This window comes from Hemiscyllium ocellatum, unplaced genomic scaffold, assembly GCF_020745735.1.
Source record: "Hemiscyllium ocellatum isolate sHemOce1 unplaced genomic scaffold, sHemOce1.pat.X.cur. scaffold_101_pat_ctg1, whole genome shotgun sequence".
NCBI lineage: Eukaryota > Metazoa > Chordata > Chondrichthyes > Orectolobiformes > Hemiscylliidae > Hemiscyllium > Hemiscyllium ocellatum.
The window spans coordinates 39959-50455 of NW_026867640.1; positions in this window are offsets into that span (position 1 = coordinate 39959).

Consider the following 10497-nt stretch of genomic DNA (forward strand, 5'->3'; position numbering starts at 1 on the left):
ACATGGAATTATCGACTCAATCAGCCAACGTCAGTGTCGAGGAGTTCGTTGGAGGGGATTCTCAGCGATAGGATTTACATCTATTTAGAAAGACAACGATTGATTAGGGGTAGTCAATATGGATTTGTGTGATGGAATTCATGTTTAATTAATGTGATTGAGTATTATGCAGAGGTGTCAAAGAAGATTGAAGAAGACACTGTGGTGTACATTGTTTACACAGACTTCAGCAAGACATTTAATACGGTACCTCATCGTCGACAGATTACTTAGATTAGATTATATGTAATCTAGGAAAAGCTAGCCAATTGGATACAAAATTGGATTGAAGGTAGTGGATTATGTTCCAGAGTGAAGACTTGTGGCCAGCGGTGTGCTGAAAGAATCAGTGCTGAGCTCACTGCTTTTCATCACGGATATAAACAACTTTGATGTGATTATTGGTGGCATGTTTAGTAAGTTTACAGATAACATCACCAAAGTAGTACAGTGGACCGTGAAGAAGATTATCTCAGAATGTAACGGGGTCATTGAACATCAATGAGCCAAGGACTGGCAGATGGAGTTTACTTGAGATATTTGTGAGGTTTTGCAGTAGGGTAGTGCCCGGGAAATGTTGCTGAACAAGGAGATGCACGGGTGAAGATGCATAGTTCCTTGAAAGTTGAGTTTAGGTGGGTAGAGTGGTGAGGAACGAGGTTGGCATGCTTACCTTAATCGGTCAGAACATTGAGTATAGGAGTTGAGATAACGTGCTGCGCTTGTACAGGACGCAGGTGAGGCCACTTTAAGAATACTGCGTACATGTCAGTTGACTCTGTTAAAGGGTGGATGTTATTAAGCTTGCAAGGCTTCAGAAAAGTTTTACAAGGATTTCCTGGAACCTGAGGGTTTGAGCTACAGGGAGATGATGAACAGGATGAGGATTTTCCTCCTGGCCTATCAGAGGCTGAATGGTGACATGACAGAGGTTTAAAAACTCCTGAGGGGCATGGACAGTCTGAATAGGCAAGATCTTTTACCCAGTGTAGGGGTGTCCAGAACTAGACTGCATAGGGTGAAGGTGACAGGGCAAAGACTTAGAAGGGGCTGGTGGGTGTACTGTCAGAGGAAGTGGTGAAAGCGGGTACAATTACACGTTTGTAATGTATGTGGATAGGTACATAAATAGGAATGGTTCAGAGGGAGGTGGCAAGTGGGATTAAGCTGCTTGATTGGCAAGGACAATTTGGGCAAAATGATCTGATTACACTCTGTATGACTCTCTTATTCTCACAGCGATATGAGGAAAAATTCCAAAAGTGCCATTCGAATGGGAATTCTTTTCGCTAGAAGTTTGTGGTGCTTCTCTGATTACAAGTATTGACAGCTGAGTTAGTTAAAGATTTGACAGAGAAGTGAGTCACGGATAATGGGACACAGAGAGGAAGATGAGGCTGAGACCACAGTCTGATCAGCCACAATCTTAATGCGTGGTGGAGAAGGCTCAAATTCTCTAATGACCCACTCCTGCACCTCAGTCCCACGTTTCTGTGTTCCATTAAATCCCTCTAGCCTGCTAGACAGGAGTAGTTGGAGTCCACTTACAGTTATAACATAGTGTACAAAAACAGAGGAGACCATTTCGTCCATCGAGACTGTCCCACACGGTTTGGGAGATTTGGAAAATGTAATCGGAAGGCCCAGGCTGGATATGAAAGAGGTTGCTCATCTCTTTTTACAGAGCTTTCACTCTCTGTAAATTGTGCTTCATTTGTTGATCATGTTTGAGACCCAGATTCACTGTGAATACAACCCCCAAATCTCACCCAGCAATGGCTCATAAAATCCGCTGGTCTCCCTGATTGCAACATTCCATAAAAGCCATTCCAGGAAAATAACACCTACTAACTTTCCAATAACAAATTGGGAGAACATCAGAAACAGGGGAAGGACATTCCCATCCGAAGCCTGCCTTGCCCTTCACTAAGATCAAGGCTGACCTGCTCCAAGTCTCAAATCTCCCTTAATGTTTAAGTTTTCCTGAGCACTTCCATCGAACACAGAACAAAGAACAATACTGATTTGGAGATGCCGGTGTTGGACTGGGGTGTACAAAGTTAAAAATCACACAAAACCAGGTTATAGTCAAACAGATTTAATTAGAAGCACGCTAGATTTCGGAGTGTCACTCCTTCATCAGGTGATAGTTAAGTGCTCAAGCCTAACACAGAATTTAGAGCAGAAATTTACAGTGTGATTTAACTGAAATTAAACTTTGAAAAATTGATTGTCTGTTAAGCCTTTAATCTGTTTGAATACCATGATAGTTTCACTTCATTCATATGTAAATCACAAAACTTTGTTTTAAAAAATTGCATTCTCAGGTTAGCTGTTAATAATGGTGATAGCTAGACAATATGTTGAAAGTGGTGCACCCTGTGTTGTCTGTCTATGCCATGATGTTTATATTGATTCTAATCTAAAAAGTGAGATAACGGAGTTTTACATGAATTCATGCAGTTTTTGAGCTCAGAGTTCTACATGAATGCATGCAGATAGGACCTTCAGCCCTCGACGTTGTGCCGTTTGCCCTACTCTAAGATCAGACTAACCTACATGCTTCAGTTCACTTTGTTCCATTGCCTACCCTAGAGTCTCTTAAGTTTCCCTCAAGTATTTGACTCTACTACCACCGCTGGCAGTGCATTCCACACACCCAGCACTCTCTGTGTAAATAATCTACCTTTGATATCTCCCCTAAACCTTCCTCCAATTACCTTAAATTTATGCCACCTAGAGATAGACATTTCTGCCCTCGGAAAATGTTTCTGGCCAATCACTCTCTCTTTTTTCCAGGTATGGGGACGGCAAACACGAGGGGAAACAATTTGAAAGTGAGGGGAGATAGGTATAAGACAGATGTTTGAGGCAGTTTCTTTATTCAGAGAGTAGTAAGGGTACGGAATGCTTTGCCTGCATCTGTCATAGATTCGCCATGTTTATGTGCATTTAAGACGTCGTTGGACAGGCAAATAGACGGACATGGAAGAATGTAGGTGGGATGGGTTTCAGCTGTGTGTGACAGGGCGGCGCAACATCGAGGGCCTAAGGGCCGTACCGCGCTATAATGTTCTATGTTCTATGCCTCTCATCATCTTGTACACCTCTATCAAGTCACCTCTCATCTATTTTTTCCTCCAGTGAGAAAAGCCCTCGCTCCCTCATGGTTTCTTCATAAGACCTGCCCCCTGTCGAGGCAGCATCATGGTAAATCTCCTCTTTACCCTCTCTAAAGCTTTCTTATCCTTCCTATAATGAGGATACCAGAACTGAACACAATATTCCCTGCGCGGTCTGAGCAGGTCTCTATCGAGCTGCAGCATAACCTCGTGTCTCTTAAACTCAATCCCCCTGCAACTGATAGCCAAAACACCATGCGCCTCTTAACAACCCAATCAACTTGGATAGCAACTTTGAGGAGTCTGTGGGCACCGACCCCAAGAACCCTCTGTTCCTCCACACTACCAAGAATCTTCCGCCTAGGAACCCTCCAACCACAAGGGATGAATTCAGATTTCTCCAGCTTCCTCATTTCCCCTCCCCCCACCTTGTCTCAATCCCAACTCTCAAACTCAGCACCACCTTCCAGGCCTGCAATTTTCTTCCTGCCCTCTCCGCCCCCACCCCTTCTCCAGCCTATCACCCTCACCTTAACCTCTTTCCACCTATTCCATTTCCAACGCCCCTCCCCCAAGTCCCTCCTCCCTACCTTTTATCTTGGTCTGCTTGGCATACTTTCCTCTTTCCTGAAGAAGGGCTCATGCCCGAAACGTCGATTATCCTGATCTTTTCATGCTGCCTGACCTGCTGTGCTTTTCCAGCAATACATTTTTCAGCTCCTCAGTTTCTCTTCCTGGCTGAGAAAGCTCTTACATCTTCACACAGTCGCACAGTAACAGCTCCTCTCTCCAAAGAAGCAGTTGACAATGGAACATTACGTTTCTCTATATCTCAGCGATATAAGTATTGCTGATGGAGTTGATCACCACACTCAGAGACGAGAGATAGAGGGAACATAACTCACGGTAAGCAGGGACATCCCATAATAAATATGATATTCAGCAATGTGTGAAAAGGGGAAATGGTAGAAGAACTTCCCATTCTGTTTTCCTTCCAGTCCATCATCAGCAGTCTTTTTGCTTGCTTTTCCTCTCTCTCTCTCTCTCTCTCAATCTCTCTCTCTCTTTCTCTCTCACTTTCTCTCTCTTGCTGGACATTATCCATTCGACACAAACCTCCCGCTCACCCTTCCATCCATCCCTGATATAATAATATTATTTCTCAGTTGCATTCAGTTTTGATAGTTTCACTGAACTCGAGACGTTATTTGTGTTTTTTTTTCGACAGACTGCCATACCTGCTGAGATTCTCCAACATTCTTTCAGACGGTGGAGAATTTTATTTCAGATCGCCAGCATCCATATTTGGTGTTGTTGTTGTTTCGCGGGATGCCAGAACCACTGGCAAGGGCAGTATTTGTTGTCTATCACAACTACCCTTGACCACGCGGCCATTTGTCATGGCAATATGGAGGCAACCATATTGTTGTGGATCTGAGGTGACACTTAGTTCAGACAGTGCAATAACGTTAGGTTTCTTTACAAAAGCTTATCAATTAAGTAAGAAAAGAAATCCTGATGGTTTATGCTTGCCATGAGTGAAAGTAGGTTTCATTCCAATTTTTGATATTGGAACTTAAATTTAGTCATCGGCTGTGGTAGGATTTCTGACAATGCTTTTAGAGTCATGACTTGCGCCTCTGAATTACACAGTCAGTGTAATTATTACTCTGTTTAAGACTCCCTGTTATGAAATAACTGTAGAGAAAAGAACACGTTTGTGGTCAAAATATTTGTAACTGGAGGAGAGGTCAGAAGAGAACTGGAGCCACAAAATCTGTCGTTAACGAAGGGGTACATGATGGCGAAGTCAGCAACAGAACTCAGGCAAGTCTGGAGATTGGGGATATTATGAAGGGGGGCGTCGGCAGGTTTGATGACAGAGAGAATATGGAGATATAAAACAGTTCACGGTAAAGAGGAGACTCAAGGTTCTGAACAGTCTTTTACCTTCTCAGATGTTTATGAGTAAGCAGTTTGGAAATGCATGAGAATGAAGTGGCGTTTGTGACTGAAAGTTTATGTTTTGGTTAAATATAATCAACCAGAATAGCAATAACATTTAGCATCATTCATAGAATTGATAGAGATAGACGTACCAGGCACACCAATGATAGCGAGGATGGGATAGTACCCAGCTTGAATAATCATCAGTAGCGCTCGTATCCGCAACTGTAACCATGGCCAATCCTGAGAAAGCCAGTAAAGACCCCAGGATAAACTCCTGTCCATTGTTGGAACATTCCAGTGTAATGTTCTCAGATTCTGATCCATTGTTGGAACATTCCAGGCTAATGTTCTCAGATTAAAATCCATTGTTGGAACATTCTAATGTTCTCAGATTCTGATCTCTCTCTCTCTTTCTCTGCAGCTGCTGATCCCAATCTTGTTGAGGTTGACTCTGCGCCGAATACTATGACATAACAAGTTGAAAGAAGTCCCTAATTATGGAAGAGCGATATCCTCCAGTGACCCAGTTAGGTCCAGGAAGACTGATATTAATCACAGTCACTGAACAAACAGCTGCAGTTAACCCATTTCACGGCAATTCTGATATCACAATAATACTTGGTTGTGTGGGATTTTGATATCGATGATTATAGGGCTAATGGCACATCTCCAGTTGTAAACATCGAGGTAAAGGAGAGACATAATTCTTTCTCTTCACAACCTCGATGATGCTGCTGTGTTTTGGCAATATAGGAATTGCTGGGCTCCCGAGGCCGTCTGTGTCTGATCACCAGGCCTGCTGCATCTTTTTGATTTATTTATATATGTTTAACTTTGACTTTTGTCTGTCCAGCATTAAATGGCTGAGGTGGGTTTAGGCATTTTGAAGAGACACCTACAGAGCCATAGACGATGTAAATGCAGTCCATTCCTTATGTTCTTGCAGCCGCGGCCTTGTCCTGTGGAGTGATGGTCAAACTCTTGCAGAACCAGGATTCTTAGTTTTACCTTTCGCCAGTTATTGCTGGAGCCTCAGCAGGGTTGGAAGGCAGTAAATCTCTCCCGGGTGCTACACATTGTCTCTGAGATTTCTCTCTGAAGTGTCTTTTGATGTTCTTTCCTCCTGGATTGGAGAACTGCATGTCAGACAATCTGTTTCCTGCATTTGTTTTTTGACATTTGTGTGCTTATCCGATGATACCATATTGGAGCATTTACTGTATAGTAGTTAAATAAACTATTATTCTGTTAAGTTTTCCAACAGAATTAAGTTTAGCAAGTTCCTCTTCCTTTTGTTGTCTTTTATCGACAGTCTTCGAATAAATTGAGTTTTGCTTAATGTCGAATATTTCGACAAAGTAAATTCTATCTCAAACAGAGCACCTCACATTTACCAGCGGAATGGGCCGAGCTGGAGGAGTGATAATCATGTCAGGAATTATATCGGATACCCAACCCACCTCAGAGATCCAGCCCGGACCCGTACAAGCCCAGATGAGGTACCTCCTCAACATAAAGCACTGCGTAGACCAGGCTAGTGTACTGCTCAGCAATCAGTTCAGGATCGAACAATGTTTAGAGCTCACATGTTCACTACTTCTGTGTCCAACAGTGCACTGATCAATAAACTTGGACTCGATGATCTGTCCACCACAGGGCGCTGTGCAGAACACACACAGGCATTGTTCTATACACACGGACTGGATATCTTTGCAGCATGGGGAGCTGTGCAGTGAATAGCAGTGAATTTATCTTTTAATCTGGAACAGTTACCTTCCCAGCATACGCAGCTGTGTGCACCAATCGCTGAATTGCTATGTAACACTATGATAGATCACTGCCCAGCGTGGGGAAACTTGTAGCTCATGCTGCAAGTGACAGGATGTGCAGCACCTCTCCATTTACAGCTCCATATCTCCATTGTGGCATGACACAGGAGTGCTGTGGGTGTGAAATTCACTGCCAGACAGAGATGGCGGGGGAATCAGTTTAAATACCAACAAATGGGAGGAACTTGGTTAAAAGAGAGGGGGAGATTAAGAGAGAATTTCAGAGAAGGATCTGATGGTAGGATTAAAAATTGTGAAATGAGAACATTTCGATAGCATCTTGCAATATAAGCCACTGTTTCTAGGAATGATGGGTGAGCAGGATATTGGTGTAAGTTCAGTTGATTGAGAGTTTTGGATAAGCAATTGTCCTGCAGCGTTGTAACTGGGAGTAGGATCAGCAGAATCTTCGACTCATTGGGCTGAATCGTACAATAATTTGTCTCAGTGCTATTTTCATTGAATGTGACTGAAGGAAAATCTGCACGAGGCAGAGCTAGTTTCCTGGTGTTATCTTATCGAACACAACTGATTAACTACCCATTCCACCCCATGTTGTCCCTCTCATTTAACGCCAGCCCGATTTTCCCACCCCATTATGGCTGGCAGTGCTCACTATCGCCCGGATGCCCATGGATATTCATTGATCCCTGGTACTGCTGCCATTATTAAAAGGCCAATGGGCACACGGTTGAGCTTTCTCAGTTTGGAGCTGCCCTGCACAATTTATCCGAGCATGGCAGATAAGGGAAAATTACACCACAGCTTGTTGACAGCGGCACGTAGGTCCTGGTGATTGTTCTAGTACGGAGGGGGACCATTCTCTTCCCAGAGCATGTTCTGAGCACACCACCCAGCTCAGTGCAGTATCTGCGGTCCGAAGAAAAGTCCAGCAATACAGGAAAAGCATCAATAACCTTCCCCGTTCTGTCAGGATAAGCGTGACCGTATTCTCTCTACTCTCTCACACTCATTGTATATCTGTTAGCGCCTTCCCCAGAAAAAGGCTCCAACACTCTCACCACTGCAATGCAGCACTCTCTCTCTCTCTCTCTCTCTCTCTCTCTCACCTATGCAATACCCCACATGGTTATAAAATGTTCTGATGAGTGCACTTTCTAGAATTCTCTGGATGATGTCGGTTGTACAATGTTCCAGATAATTTTCTAAATAATTCAACTTCAGCAAAATGTTCATCCCCCAGCATGTAACGCATCAGAGGAAGGAGTAGAGTTTTACTTTTTTTATATATCACTCCGGATGAAAGTGCATCATGAGGCCATTAAGCCTCTTAAATATGCTCGACTATTCAGACAAAGGGAGCACCTAAACACTTGAAGACTCACTCTCTTCTTGAAGACAGGCGCCACTTTGGAGTTTCGCCAGTTTCACTGGAACACTCCTGTAATCCCGAGAGGTATGGAATATTTCACACAGTGCCGCCAGTCACTCTGTAACCACTTCTATTAAAACAAGCTATGAATTGATGATGAGCTGTTTACCTTTGGTCTTTTCTGTTTGAGAAAAGCTTTGTTCATTTTGTTAGAGACAGTACAAAACTTTCAATTTTGTTTATAATATTGGAACTCTTCGTGCCTTCCCCTGTGAGGAACGATGTAAAATACTGTTTTAAATTCTCTGCCTGTTCCCTGAAACCAGTTCCCCAGTCACATCCTCCAGGTATCCTACATATACTTTCCTGCCTTCCTTCAAAGGGTCACACACACATCATGAATGTTTTTTATTCGATATCGGAAAACTTTTGCGGCTAGTTTCTTTTCATATTTCTTGACAGTTTTGAAATGTTTTTTCTTTGTATTTTGTTTTATACCATCTGCTTCTTGTTGCAAAAGTAAACTTCACAAATGTGGCCGACGCTCGAGCTCACCAATCTCAATTCTTTAGTTTGTGATTGATCAGTATCCTTCAAGGCCTTTGTGCATCAAGGGTGGTTCATCTTCACATCTTCATATCATCTTCTTTTTCACCAGAGCCAAACATTACTGAGAGTTATTAATCAGTACCTGCTTAAATGTTCCCACACCTTCACCCTCCCAACCCCACCCCCACCCCCACATACACACATATCTGATGACCTTCATCTGTGTCTATTTTCACACTCCGTGTTTGACCAGGTAGAAGACATAAATCTGCATTTGAAATGCCTGGCTCTTTTCAATCATTCAGGAGGAACCTAAGTTTGGGGCTGAACACATGATCAACGGAGGGTGACTTCATTCTCCCAGTTTCCCTGTCTCTGTCATTTCTGTTCGATGATGCCACGTTCCTTTGGGAAGCTTCCTACATGTCATCCTTTTCTCTCAAACGAGAAATCCCCTTAAATCTGATGGATTGAGCTTTCAGCTGTGTCTGTCCCATCTCCCTCACTTCTGCCCTCACTCTGTCCCCTTCTTCCCAGAACAATGATAGTTCTCCTCTTGTCCTCACTTCCTGCTGCACTAGAATCTGCATTCACAGAATCATCCTCCGCCACTTCCATCACCTCCAGCAGGACAGCACCATCAAACACATCTTCCCCTCCCGTCCACTGTCAGAAATTCACAGGGACCATTCCTTCTGTGGCACGCTCCATTACCCAGAACATTTCCCCTCACCCCCATGGCACCTTCCCATGTAAATGCAGAAGCTGCAACTTTTGCCAATTCATCTCTTCCCTCTTCACTGTCCAAGGCTCTAAACACACCTTCCAGGTGTAGCGGCATTTCACTTTTACGCTTTCAATCCAATCTCCTGTCATTGCCGCTCACAATGCAGTCTCCTTTACATTACTGAGCTAAACAGAAACTGCTTTGATGAACATCTCCACTCTGTCTGTAGGAATGACCCTGACGTTCTGATTGCTCCCCATTTCAATTACCTACATTGCTCTCAAGATAATGAGAATTCTTTGAGGAGGTAACGACGGGTTGGACCAGAGAGAGTTACTGATCTGAACTTCCAGAAAGCCTCTGATGTGGTACCCCACAGGAGGCTGCAGAGTAAGATTCGGACCCATGGTGTCAAAGGACAGGTACTAGCATGGATAAAGGGTTGGCTCTCTTACAGGATGCAGAGTGAGGATAAAATTGTCTCTCTCAGGATGGCAGCCGGTGACGAGCAGTATTCCACAAGAGTCAGTGTTTGGATCACAAAATTTCACTTTATAGGTTAATGATCTGAGTGGCGGTACAGAAGGCATTCTGGCCACGTTTGCAGATGAAGCAAAGATAGGTAGAGGGGCACCTAATATTGAGGAGGTAGGGAGCCTACACTAAGATTTCGACAGTTGAGGTGAGTGGGAAAAGGAGCAGCAGATGGAATACAATGTGGGAGAGTGTGAGGTCATGCACTTTCTTATGAAGAATATAGGCATGGACTATTTACTAAATGGGAAAAAAAATCACAAATCTGAGTAACAAAGGGACTTGGGATTCCAAGCGCAGGATTCGCCTTAGATAAACTTGCTGGTTGAGTCAGTCGTTAAGAAGGCAGATACAATGTTGTCATTCATCTTGAGAGGAGTAGGATGTAATGCTGGGGATTCTGAGGCTTTCTAT